General features: G+C 41.9%; 1 protein-coding gene across 1 annotated transcript in view; it reads right to left on the bottom strand.

Annotated features, from left to right (window-relative positions):
* LOC148538627 (uncharacterized) overlaps positions 1–13632 on the bottom strand; it is a 113759-nt gene extending 100127 nt beyond the window's left edge. The window contains exons 1-2 of the mRNA XM_088452451.1: positions 13565–13632; positions 8454–8595 (exon numbers count right to left, since the gene is read on the bottom strand). The gene's annotated coding sequence lies outside the window, so the exon portion shown is untranslated. The remainder of the gene's footprint in view (positions 1–8453; positions 8596–13564) is intronic.
* Positions 13633–13834: the final 202 nt, after the last annotated feature.

The following is a 13834-nucleotide window of genomic DNA, read 5'->3' as shown; positions in this document are numbered from 1 at the left end:
CTCCCCACTTCGACGCCCCTGATGTACAGATTTTCTCTAATTCTAGCTGCTAATGGCTCGATGAAGAGATGAAGAGCCATGATCTGTTGCAACATTGCCAAAATCCTGGCCAGCCGGGGTATTGTGAATACATAGCAACAAGTCCTTAATAAACTAAAGAGTCTAAAGAAACAATACACAAAAGGTCCATGACCACAATCATAATCGCAGTGGTGTGAGAAGGATGGAGTGGCCGTTATACGATTTATGCACTTCGGCTTTTGGGCATACAGCACTATGCAACCCCATTGCTCTATCTTCTTCAAGTGATGCTGGCACACTGTCTGCAACAACGACATGCACGCCTTCAACAACTCCTGAGAGCAGCCAGCAGAGCCCGGCATTATCGCAGGTTCTATTTGATGACCCAGATGAGGACTCATCTAATACCAACATCATTGAACCAAGCACTGGCTCAGATGTGATCTCTCCAACGTAAAGGCAAGATTCTGAGTCTGAGCCACAGACCCAGGGAGACAAGCCCACCCTACGCAGTAACAGTAAGTTTAATTCAAATAACTTATGTTCTGCTGCATTAATCTATGTAATGTTGTAGTTCAATTTCTAGTATATAGTAGAATCCGTATTGTTTCTGCGTTTATCTTGTAGTGGAGGATGGGCACCGCATGCAAACAGACGTGCTGCTTTTTGAATTGGGACCATTTATTGTTTTATATTTCAAATATTTTTTACATCTGTTGCTCAATGTTTTCTTTCTTTTACTTTCAGTTTTCACAGCGCCAACACGTAAAAAGAAGAGCAAAATTTATGTTGCTACCAAAGCCATGACAAATATTCTTTGTGAACAACTACGCAACCTAGGTTCGGAATGGCAGACACAAGAGGATGCCAGACGGCAGCGGTTTATGGCCAATGAGAGGGTAATGCAGAGTAATTTGCTAAAGGAAATGATGGCTATGCAGGAAAGGCTTAGTCACGATAAGCGCATATTTTTTACTCAAATCTTGACCACAATCCACTACAAAACACCACATGTTCCACCACCCACCCATTTTGGGCAACAAACTAATTATCCAAACTCATTTGGGGAACCATCCCAGTATGTGCAACAACCTCAGTCTCCCCACCTCATTTGAGCATACATTACAGTATGGCCAGCACGCTAATTTCCCCACAGCATTTGGGCAAATTACATACAAGTATGCTCAACAAGCAAAGCCCCCCCTCAGCATTTGGCCAAACATCCCAGTATGCGCAACAAGCAAAGCCCCCCCTCAGCATTTGGCCAAACATCCCAGTATGCGCAACAAATAAAGTCCCCCCCAGCATTTGGCCAAACTACATCCCATATATATCCAAGCATCCGCTAACAACTCAGTCATCCTCAACATTTACAGCTAGTACATTAGATAATGTACTCGAAGGTCAATTTAAAGATACTTTTGCCAGCTAATACTCTCACAGGAACGTACTCCTGACAAAAACCCAGAGTTTACAGTTTACAGAAATATTTAACTGTGGTAATCAAATATATCTAGTGATGTTAACTAGGCATATCCCATTTGATGATGTTGAAATTGTTATGGTAACTGTTTTTGTAATTCTGGTCCTATTTGTTTTATTTTAAAGGCTTGTTTAATGCCTCACAGCTATATGCACACTTAACAATGTTCTGAAGTAAAAATGTGCACTTTTATTTATTTTTATACTATTGTTTGGTTTTGAATTGTGTTGTATTTTGTGCAACATTATTTCCTATCTAAGAAATATGGAAATAAGGCTTTCAAACTTCGTATGCAACTTAAACAAAGGCCTTTATTAAAATAAAAGATTTTTTGAACATTTAAAATATTAAGTCTTTGTATTTATTACAATAACAATAACTCCCAGTCCCCTTATACCAAACCCCCACCTTTGCATGACCTCATTAATGTGTGCCAGCATAACGTCCACTTAAAATGACAAAACTGTGATTTTCTGTGTAAAACTCTGCAAAACCCTGCTCATGTCTGAAAGGGGTCTACCTGGGAAATTCCCGGGTCGAAGCTGTAGTGTCTCTACCAAATACCCGGGATTTTGCACTGAAGAAATTCCCAGGTCTGAGCAGGAAATTTCCCGGGTTGTATATCTGAAAGAGGTATTACAAACCTATTCCCTCGGTATACGATCGGGAAGCCGACGCCTTAATACCGACAGCCGGCTTTCCGACTGCCATATCCCGGCGAGGGTGAAATGCCGGGCGTCTAGATGTAGACGCCTGACATTTTCCCCGACGCCGGGGGACAGGCGCCCGGCATCCCGATCGAAGGGATGCTGGGCGAAGCGAGCGGACAGCCACGGGGGGGAGGGTTAGGGCACCCGGGGGGACTAAGGGTTAGGCACCCCCCGGGAGGGTTAGGCTAGGGGGAGGGAAGGTTAGGGTTAGGCACCCCAGGGGGGGACTTAGGGTTAGGTACCCCCCGGGGGACTTAGGTTTAGGCAGCGGGGAAGGGGGGGTTAGCACTTAGAGGGGGGGATTAGGGATAGGCACCCCTAAGGAGGGTTAGGTTAGTAAGTACTTACCTATCGACGATCGGGATTTCCAGCGCTGTTGGGCTTCCGCTGCCGGGAACTCTGCTTTTGTCGGCCAGGCGCTGCCGGGAATCAAACCGCCGGCGGTATTTCATACCAATTCCATTCCCTCTACCTCCACATTACTTCATTGTTTGCTCTATCTTTTAATATCGCTTTATATTGTTATGGTTTGAATCCCATACTTAGATTTGCTGTTATATCGAACACTATACATTTGTGTATTGTATCCAATTGTTTATTTTTTCCACCTTTAATTTATGTAAAATAAATGTGGTGCCATATTTTGAATAAGCTGATAAGGAGTAATTACTATACTGCAATTATAGCATTAGTACAAAGTTTGTGTCGGACACTTAACATTTTTCTGAAGATTATTTTAGTTCCAGAATGGACAAATATATTGTAGGAGTGTTCTTCTAAAAATGTATGAACACCAGTGGCGTATCTAGTATTTGTGCAGGGTGTGCGGTGCACGGGTATCACTGCAGACATCAGTGATGTGAAAGCCCGTTCAGCAGAGACGGACCTGGAACAGTGTGGTGTAATGTGTCACAGTGGTGTCGGGATTAGCAACGGCTGTGGCTGATTAGACTCTCAGCTTCCTCCAATGCCATGCAGATTAAAGAGGTCTGTTTCAGAGACAGTCTTAATTTTTTTGCTAAATTAATTCATCAAAGGGGGCCGGTACCCTAGGAAGCTGGCTAATTGTAGTGCTGGCCCTGCATATAGAAGGTAGTTTTATGTTGAGAGGCCCATTTATCATTTGATATTTGCGGTGTATTCCCTGAAAACATCTGTTTTCGGAGTATACCCACATATATTAAGTGTCCCCCAGATGTATTATGGAGAGATCACAGCAAATAGCTCAGATATCTGCTGCTATCTCTACATTACCACCAGCATTGCAACCCCCATAAGTTTCTATAGGGGGTGTGATGCTGTCAGATTTACCAAGTTGGTTTCTATAGGGGGTGTGATGTTGTCAAATTTACCAAGTTTCGGAATGAGAAGATGGCATGAGCTACAATGGCTCATGCCATCTTCTCATTTTGAAACTTGGTAAATCTGACAGCAACACACCCCCTATAGAAACCAAATATGTTCTACGGTGACAGATTGGGTCTCTCCCACATTCTGAGGAAAGGGTTAACCTTCCTGTAGCTAGTGAGGAACCACACCCTTACATCAATTAAGGGAGAGATTGCACTTTTAGCAGCTCTCCCTTTGCTGGACAATCGGAACCATGATTGCTGGGAATACTCTTGCTTGTTTGAACTGCTGTCTTATGTAAGCTGTATTATTATACAGCTTACATAAGAGTTGAGGACTTCCCCAATAACTCCAGCTCAAGTGTGTTCCTCATGTGGCCAAGGTGGGCATCAAGAATGGGCGTGTCCACAGATGGATTGCGCTTTCTCCAGTGTCTTTACAGCTATAGAATACAGGCCTAAAATACAGGTACGTGTGCAAGGTGGTAATAGACTGGTCGAGGGCTTGGTGGAATCTGGATCTGCTACTACCCTGATATAAAGGGATTTGTTGTCCCCCGAGTTGTTGTTGCCCCATGAACTAGTCTGCATCTGTTGTGTGCATGGATATGTTCGGGCCTTTACTGTTGCCATGGTCCCTTTGATAATCAGGGGAAGGACTGCCAAACTACGTGTGGGTGTGTGTCCTTGGTTACCAGCCCCTGTGCTAATAGGTCGTGACTGACCTCACTTCCGGGCTTTTGTTCTGCCGGAGGAACAGGTGCCTGCAGCAGCCCTTGGAGAGACATTTCCCTTGATTGTTTCTGTCTCGTGTAAAGGCTCCTAAAGAAATAAAGGAGAAGCGATCACAGAGACTAGCATGCTCGTGATGTTTTGTTGGGACAAAAAAGGTATATTCCCATAATGCTACTGCTTGCAATGGGCCTGAAAATGCTGATGTTCCTATTCATGTCATGTATCTGATAATTCTGATGAACCTGTCATTACTAATGTGCATATGCAAGCTGATGTCAATGGTAATGCTGAGAGGTCTAGGAACATTGATGTGTCTAGCAGCCCGCCTAATCCTCATGGCACGGGGAATAATGGTGAGGTTCAATTAAGTAGTATTAATGAAGAGGTCTTAACACTTCCCCTTGCGCCTCAACCTTTTAAGAAAAGGCTGGGAAGATCCTGCTTTAAAAAGGGCCTTTGAACAGGTTCTTTCAGTGGATGGTGTCCTCTTGTCACATGTAACAGGAGTAAAATATGCCCATTTTGTGTTGCTTAAAGAGATTTTAGTTCGACTAGACAAGCACAAACAAACAGGGGAAGTGATACCACAGTTTCTGGTTTTAGCTCATGCAGTTCCTTGGGGTGGTCATTTGGGACGGGATAAGACGATGGAGAGAGGTCTCACGGTTCTGTTCTGCTTGTTCAGAGCTAGGGAGGAACCACACCCTTACCTCAGTTAAGGTATAATAACATGGTAAGTTTAGTCAGTGGAAATGTGAGGGAGAGATTGTACCTTTAGCAGCTCTCCCTATGCTGGACAATCTGAACCATGACTGTGCTGGAAATACTCTTGCTTGTTTGAACTGCTGTCTTTTGTAAGCTGTATTATTATTCCTGAACTGTGTTTTCCTTAGGTAAGACATCATTACACTGGCTCTGCCTTTTCAAGTCTGAAATAAAAAGCTTACCTGTTTGCGTCATCTCAGTCTCCCATTGGTCGTCTGAACTTACCCGCTACAGATCGCAAACCTAACCGGGAGAGGGTTCCCTAATGGAACCTCCTCCGGCAATGGCCGCTGTGCATGTGTGGTCAGTAAACCAAGCATGCACAGACTCCCCGGCACAGGAGTGAAGAGACCGCTGACGTAGTCACTTCACTCCCAGCACATCACTGGTATGGGCTCCTTTCGAAACCCATGTCCCTGTGGGTGCTTTTTCATACATTTAGCTGGTATGATCACATCCTACAATGCAATCATGGGCACTAATATCATGCCCAGATCGCGTTGCAAATGTGATCATTAATAAATGGGCCTCTAAGGGTTAAACTAAAATGTCCTTTATCCACAGGGGAATGAGTGGTTATCCAAGTTTGGCCTCGAATGTGTGTAAGACCATATTAGGGGGTGGAGATAGTAACCCAAATGGTATACATTACCTTTAACCTTAAGCATTTATGTAATTCATTAAATTTGTTCCTTATAGTCATGGTTACTTGTGCTAGGTCTTGAAAGATCTGTAAAGAGGCTGTTTCATATAGAATTTTAATACCATATGATCCTCACCATTTGACTAGAGTAGGCCTGGCAACATAAGGACTCCTGTTGCACGTTGAGTTGTTCCTTTTTTTGGACCCAGTAAGATTACCCCTTCCCACTTTTGGTATATCTCCTATGCCCTCCTTTGTCTTTATATATCTCTGGTTCTCATGTAGTCATGATCGGGAGTAATAGATTTTGTACAAGTGCCAATAACGAGGTGGGAGTTGCTAGAGCAAGCTGCTAACAGTATATGTCAAGGGCATGCATCCACCTATATTTTTTATTTTAACTAGATTTTTTTTTTTACTTAGAATGTTTATTTTAACTAGATTTATATAGTACTCCTATATTCACTTATACATTTGTAAACCTCACTGCAATATTCCCACCTACGTGCATTATTGGAATAATAGTCTTTGCTACGGATCACAACCAGCGCTCTGAGTGGAGGCACAAGACGTACTTCTATTCTAAGTTGTTAGACAAATACGCTGACAGCTCAGGGGGTATGTGACACTCTCACATGTTGCTGTGACCAGTGGATTAAGACAAAATGGCCAAGGCCTGATGCATTCACATACAGAAAGGGTCACATTACCAGTAGCAATGAGTAAAGTATATAAAACTGCATGTGACAATGTTTATACACATTCTTGTTAAAGAACAGTCAATGGACACAATATTTATTAACCCATTTACAATTATAGCTATAACAGTTTATAAACAATCACATGATAGTGGCTCTTATTTAATGTTTGAAACAAGTAGTAAGTAGTTAGATTTGGTTTCTGTGCTTTGATAATATACAGTATGACATCAGTCATCTTTTTTTTCAAGAAGTTTGACTTAAACTCTACTTGATAAACTGCTTCAAGGTATGAAATTGAGTTGCATATTCAGTAATGTTCAGACAAGCTGACACAGGAATGTGGCAGACTGTCAAATCTATGACCAGAATTCTTCTGTAGAAATGTCAACTATTGTTTGATAATCCAGATAAAAATAGCTCGCATTATATTTGTAAAACCATTTGGAAACAGTACAGGTCAAGTCAATGTGAACACCAATGTCTACTATAACTGTTCCTCAGGGTGCGGTGATGACAGTCACTATGTCGACAGTGATGATGTTGATACCACAATGCCGGCACAGACATACCGACAATGTTAACATGCTGTTTACAGCATGTTAACCGGATCAGTATTACAACAGTAAAGATGCTGCTTTGCCAGCATCATCGTAGTGTCCATCTTTCCCGCATAAACCCGTCATAGTACAAAGAATTCATACTGTAATGCAACTGAGGTAGCTGTCCAGAACAAAATATGGAGGCGGAGTTTGCTATTTGGGGAATAGACATGATTGGGGAGTCGTAAGTGTTAGCAAAATAACCACCAAGTAAATAGTATAATCAGAGTCATTTTTATGAAAATCAGTGTTCAAAAATGTAAAAAATTAAACCAAACACGTATTTGTATTTGCACTTTTCATGTATGGACTACATATACAACTTTCCAAAGATGTTTGATAGACATAACAGTATTTAAGTATTACATTTAAACATTAAATGTGAAGATCTATAAGTTTGCATTTTCTTCAACTTGGTGTCCATTTAAAAAATCCAGACATTTTATTTGTTGTATGTAAATTTAATAACTAAAATAAAATGATCTGTAAAATACTGCAGAAAACATAACTGAAAATACACTCTGTGGTAGTCATTCAAGGACATACAGTACATGCAGGGGCAAACGCAGGATTTTTAAATGGGGGGTCTCAAATATATATATATACATACACACACACACAAAGAGAAAAGTGCCCGGCACTCCTGCTGCGGTGCCCAACACACAGATATAGGAATGAGCGGCACTCAGCAGACTGGTGATAAGAAATATTAAAAGTCCTTTAATCCAACGATGTTTCGGGGTTCACCCCCAGTCTTCAGGGACAGACAATACAAACATAGGGCCTGATTCAGAGCCGCTCGTAAGCAGCCACTCGTTCGCTCCGAGCGATGTTCGCACAACTGCGCATGCGCACGGATCGTAATACGCATGCGCGAACCAGTCAGTGCGGCCGAAAATAGTTTGTTCGCTAAATAGCGAATGCCTGCTATTTTGAGTGACAGAGGGAGGCGTATGTGGGTGGTAACAGGGGAAGGTGCTTCAAAACGGGGAGTGGAGATCAGAACGCAGGCGTGCTTAAAGGTCAAAACGGGCGTTTTATGGGTGTGCATAATTAATACAGCAGCGTCATTGACCACGTCACTGGGTTATTTTCTAGTCAGAACTGCTCGCAAGGTTGCGGTAGGAAAAACCAACCACAAGAATAGCGAGCAGTTCATACACTGGTCGATGTACTCGATTAATCTAATAAATAGCGGACATGACGTAGGATGCGAGCGGCCAGGGGGCGTAGTTATCCAAAAAACGACCGCAAGTTTTGTTCGCTCGTTCAGACCTAGAGGCGTGAACAGACCGCAAAGAGCGAACGGTTCATTTGAATAGCCACCCCTTTTTACTGAACGAATGACCGCAAATAGCGTCCGGCTCTGAATCAGGCCCATAGAGTGCACATAACAACATATATATACCATACAAACTAACATCAATAATCTAATTAGTGTACTCACCTGGGCAACGCCGACCGACAGCGACACCGCTCCACGCACCGGGACGCATCACAGCACTGCATCGCAATGACGTCATCGGGCGGCGCCACTCCAGGGAGCAACCAATAGCTGACGTGGATGCGTAGTCAAGGCAACGCGTCTGCTGTCAAACGGAACAAAACATAAGTCTATTTCAACACCAGATCTATAAACATTTGATCTAGATGCTACATTTTAAAACATATCTGACCATATGTTAACAAACACATAATAATAAAGGCTTGAATAATAGACTAGCCGCTGCCATTAGCTGGAAATGAAGAATTACAAATGGAAGATTACAAAAAACATTGGAGTCCAAGGGACTCATTTAACCCTTTAGGAGCCAACGTATTTAGCGTATGAATCCACCTGCTCTCTTTTTGGAGAAGGATCTTGTTACGATTACCTCCTCTCAGAGACGGGGACATGATCAATGATAATGGATCGTATACTGGCAATGTTATGTTTAGCTGCCAGACAGTGGCATGCCACTGATTGGTCACTCTGGCCAGATGTCAATGCTGCCCGAATAGCACTTCTATGGAGTGTCATACGTTCGCAAAATTGTCTTTGGGTCTTACAAATGTAAGACAATCCGCACGGGCACGTTAACATATACACCACATATGTAGTAGTACAAGAAACCGAATGTAAAATAGGAAACTTCTTGCCCGTATACGGGTGACAAAAGTATTTATCTACAGTTACGGAGCGGCAAGTAACACACCCCAAACATCTGTGGCATCCTAATTTGTGGCTGAGCAAATGAGAAAGCTGGACCGTGCCCATACCAGAAATATCCAATTTAACAACATGATCACGTATATTTTTTCCCCTGGTGTAGCTGGGCATTAAATGTTTTTTATAGAGAGAAGGTAAATTAGGGTCACTATTCACTATAGGCCACCATTGTTTGGCCTTCCTGGTCGTATTAGTGCTATCAACATTAAATTTATTGACCCAAGGTATACGGTCTGAGGGCAAGAGAGCTCTAGAGTTGCCCTTAGGTTCTAACGTAGTTGCACGTGGGATGTTCATGACCTTATTTTTTAACATGTTTAGCTCACTTCTGTTATAGCCCCGAGCTACAAATTTATTAACCATGTCATTAAGTGCCTTCTCCACATTATCAGGATCAGAGGTAATGCGTCTAACTCGCATCAATTGCGAGTAAGGCAGACCACGACGTAATGGAGCTGGGTGAAAACTCTAATTTCTAAGACTGGTGTTCCTATCGGTACTTTTAACAAAAATAGAAGTGGATATGGAATGGTTAATGAGACTTATATTGACATCTACGTATTGGATGGACTCTGGACTGATGGTAAAAGTCAATTTGACTACTCCATCTGACATATTAAAATTATCCAGAAGATTATGCAATGCACTTTCCGTACCAGACCAGAAAATAAGGAGATCATCGATGTATCTCCGATACAGGATTATATCATACAAGAGTATACCTTCATTGTACAGTTCAACACAATACATGAATGAATTAGCGTAGGCCGGAGCCACCGCTGACCCCATGGCACATCCTGAGCATTGGATATAATATTTACCATCATATAAAAAGTAATTTCTGGTAAGCACCAATGTTAGTATTTGAGTAAAAAACTCAATGGAAGGCCCTTTGTAGTGGGGATTATCTGTAATCAAAGATCTCACTGCCTCTACACCCTGGTCATGGGGAATGACGGTGTAGAGGCTCGTCACATCTTCACTGCACAATAAACTAGTATTGGGTAAAGATCCCAATTTATCCAAGATCACCAATAAAGATGATTTGTCCCTTAAATAGGATGGAATGTTCTGAACGCAAGGATTTAACAAGGCGTCCAAATATACTGACAGTGGGTGGTATAAGGGCCCTCGTGAAGAGATTTTAGGTTGCTCGGGAGGATCCACTAAAGATTTATGAATCTTTGGTACCACATAGAATAGTGGAACCATAGGAAATTCCACTATTAGCGCCTGACCAAGTTCTTTAGATATAATTTTATCATCAATGGCCCCACCAATCACCTTGTCCAATTCAGCATTAAACTTGATAGTTGGATCACTAGATAATACTTGGTAGGTAGCAGTATCAGACAAGTGTCTTAAACATTCCAGCCGATATGAGGATAAATCCTGAATTACAGTGGCCCCACCCTTGTCAGCCCCTCTAATGAAAATGTCAGTACGTTTAGATAATGATTTAAGTGCTGTCATCTCATTCTTAGATAGATTTAAAGAATGGACTGGTGTAGGTGAGGGTTCTTGACCTGCTGTCTCAAGCATTCTAGTGAATGATTTAATCGAAGCATTGTGAGTGGTAGGGTCAAACTTAGATCTAGGTCTGATCGCTTTCAATTGGGTAGGTATATCATCTGCTCCAGCGTTACGTTGTATCACAGGAGTTATGTCAAAATGTTCCTTAATGCGTAATGTCCTATTTAATCTGTAAGTATCAACCTTCCATTGGAAGGGATCCATAGGTACCGTGGGCACAAAGGATAGTCCTTTAGAAACGACTTGTGTTCCAAATTGAGTGAGCGGCTTAGATGACAAGTTAAAAACGAATTCCTCTGCTGGCGTGGTGGTCTTCTGGTGTTGCCTTGTGTTTTGCCGTGCCCTCCTCGTCCGCCTGTGGGTGTATGGTAAAAGGTAGACCGGGGTTGTAACCCCAAAGGGGGTACTTGAGCGGTAGATGTTGACGGCACAGATTCTGAGTCACTCATGGAGGTACTGGATTCTTCTTGATTTCTATAGGCAAATCTCTGTTTACGGGTTTGAAAAAATTGTTGTCTAGCTTCTCTCAGATTTGTACGATTTATCCAATTATATTCTCTATGTTGTTGGTAATCCAGCTGGACCTTTCTTAATTTCTCTTTCTTGAATATAATTAATTCAGTTTATATTTCTCCATCTGTGTATGTAATTTATCAATCCACTGGTTGGTAGTGTCAAATTCTAATACGGGCTTATGAATTTTTTCAAAATCCAATATTTTATCCTTACAGAGATTCAGTTCCCTAGTCGACTCTTCGATGACTAAAAGTAATAAGTCCATAGAACACTTATTGAGGATTCCAATCCATTTCTTACAGAATGATGAATTATAACGGCCGATGGTAGGCATATTCTTTACACGGAATCCTCGCGGAATCTGTTTGTTTTCATAATAATCTGACAAGGTTATTCCGTGATATAAGTAATCACATTCCTTTTGTTTTAATTTAAGCCATTGCTTGAAAATAACATCATTGGGGAGTGTTGTAACATCATCCTCCAGTCCTCTTTTATATGAGATGGCAGATGCTTCAATATCAGAATAACTGAAGGAATCCCCAGTGTCCACAGATGCTATATCAAAGCCCACTTCATGATCAATATTGGGTGCAGTCATGTTTACTCTGAGATAGATATATAAATGGCTCAGCACAGAATATTTCCAAGTATGTGTTGAAGTCAGGAAATAAAATAAAAAAATAATAAATAATTTTTTTTTTTTAATAATGATGAAAAAAAAACTGTTTAAAAACAGCAATCCACTGAACTAGGGGAAGCACTGCCCCAAACGAAGATGTCCAGTTGCACAAAAATGTATGATATGTTCATAAATATCCCGATGCCCTGGCTAGGCAGGTCGCTAATAACCATAGGGATCAGCCAATGCACAAAGAGAAAAGTGCCCGGCACTCTGGGATAACGGTTATCTTGCTGCGGTGCCCTCCCAGGGTAGTGATGCCCAACACACAGATATAGGAATGAGCAGCACTCAGCAGACTGGTGATAAGAAATATTAGAAGTCCTTTAATCCAACAACGTTTCGGGGGTTCACCCCCCGTCTTCAGGGACATACAATACAAACAGAGTGCACATAACAACATATATATACCATACAAAATAACATCAACAATCTAATTAGTGTACTCACCTGGGCAACGTACGTACGTACATACACACATATATATATATATATATATATACACACACACACTGTACACACACTTGCATATCTATTTACACACACACACACACATATATTACACACATACATACATACATACACACACACACACACACACACTTATCATGCTGCAGGGTGGAGATGGAGACGGGACCAGACACCATGTCAATAAGGGGCGGGGCCAAAGCTGCAATTCTAATTCTGTTGCATCATATTGGCTCTGACTCCTCCCTATTGACCTGCAAATCGCGGCATTTTGCCGTGAGGGGGCGGAGCTTAACAATAACCTCTGTCGGGGGGGTTCTGGGTACTCAGAAACCCCCCCTGCGTGCGCTACTGAGTATATGTATGGAATTAATATAAGTGTGCTTCTCTGTATTGTAAGTAGGTACAATAGCAAACCTGATGGTTTGCATACTACTCCGATTATGAGAGACAGGTGCATGCGCAGGATCTGTACTGCGCATGTGCAGGTCTCTCTATGCATGATCGCTCGCAGTTCCCACTGCGATGATTTGGGGGCAGGGAATGGCCTGGGTCAGCCTCCATTCCCAGAAACAGGGCATGCAGCTCCGTTTTCTGGGAGTGCGAGGCGAGGGTTTGCGTCTTCCGAAGCAGACTTACTGGCCTCGGCACCGGAGCTGCAAGGGGCAATCTGAGTAACCTCATGGTTATCACAGAAGATCTGATGCTGCATCTTAGGATGTGGCATTCGGATCTTCGATGCAGTCAGAAGGCGGTCAATTACCACCAGACGCCTCCTGCTACATTTGCATATGAGTTGTACGGTATTGCACAGACACTTCCCTGCGCTGTGTAATACCATACAACTCTGAATCAGGCCCATAGAACACATCTGAGAGGAGATATTGCAACATGTAAATAAATATATCTATAGTAGTACTACTGTGGTAGAGTCAATTAGTGTCCATTGGAAATGAAAATAGATATCACACTAATGAGAGAGATGATTACCAGTTCTGCAGAAGAAAATATAGTCACGTTTTCGCTATTTACAGACAGTACATTGATAATAAATAAAAAAATATATAAAAAAGACAGCATGAGTAAAAACATCAGGCATCAAATCAAAATAATCCAAAAAAGAAAGCACAAAATGAATAAAATAGCTCACGTCGTCTAGGAGTATACTGGACGCGTTTCCTGGCACCTGCCCGTTTCCTCAAGTAGTAAGAAGTAAATCACCCTGTAATAAAGTTGATATTTGATTCAATTAACAAGCACTTAAAAAAAAAAAGTCTCTGTAACTTGGCACCCCATTTCCGAACCACAATGTCTCTTTGCTCCAATAAACCCAAATTGGACATTCTAAATTGTCTCTGCATGAATTAGAAAGTTGCTTGAAGAATAATTTTTGCTTTTACTGTGGAACATATTGGTCAAC

This window comes from Taudactylus pleione, unplaced genomic scaffold (assembly GCF_031769625.1).
Source record: "Taudactylus pleione unplaced genomic scaffold, aTauple2 ptg000038l, whole genome shotgun sequence".
Classification (NCBI taxonomy): Eukaryota; Metazoa; Chordata; class Amphibia; order Anura; family Myobatrachidae; genus Taudactylus; species Taudactylus pleione.
The sequence above is the reverse complement of the archived record's forward strand: the minus strand, read 5'-3'. Positions and strand labels throughout refer to the sequence as shown.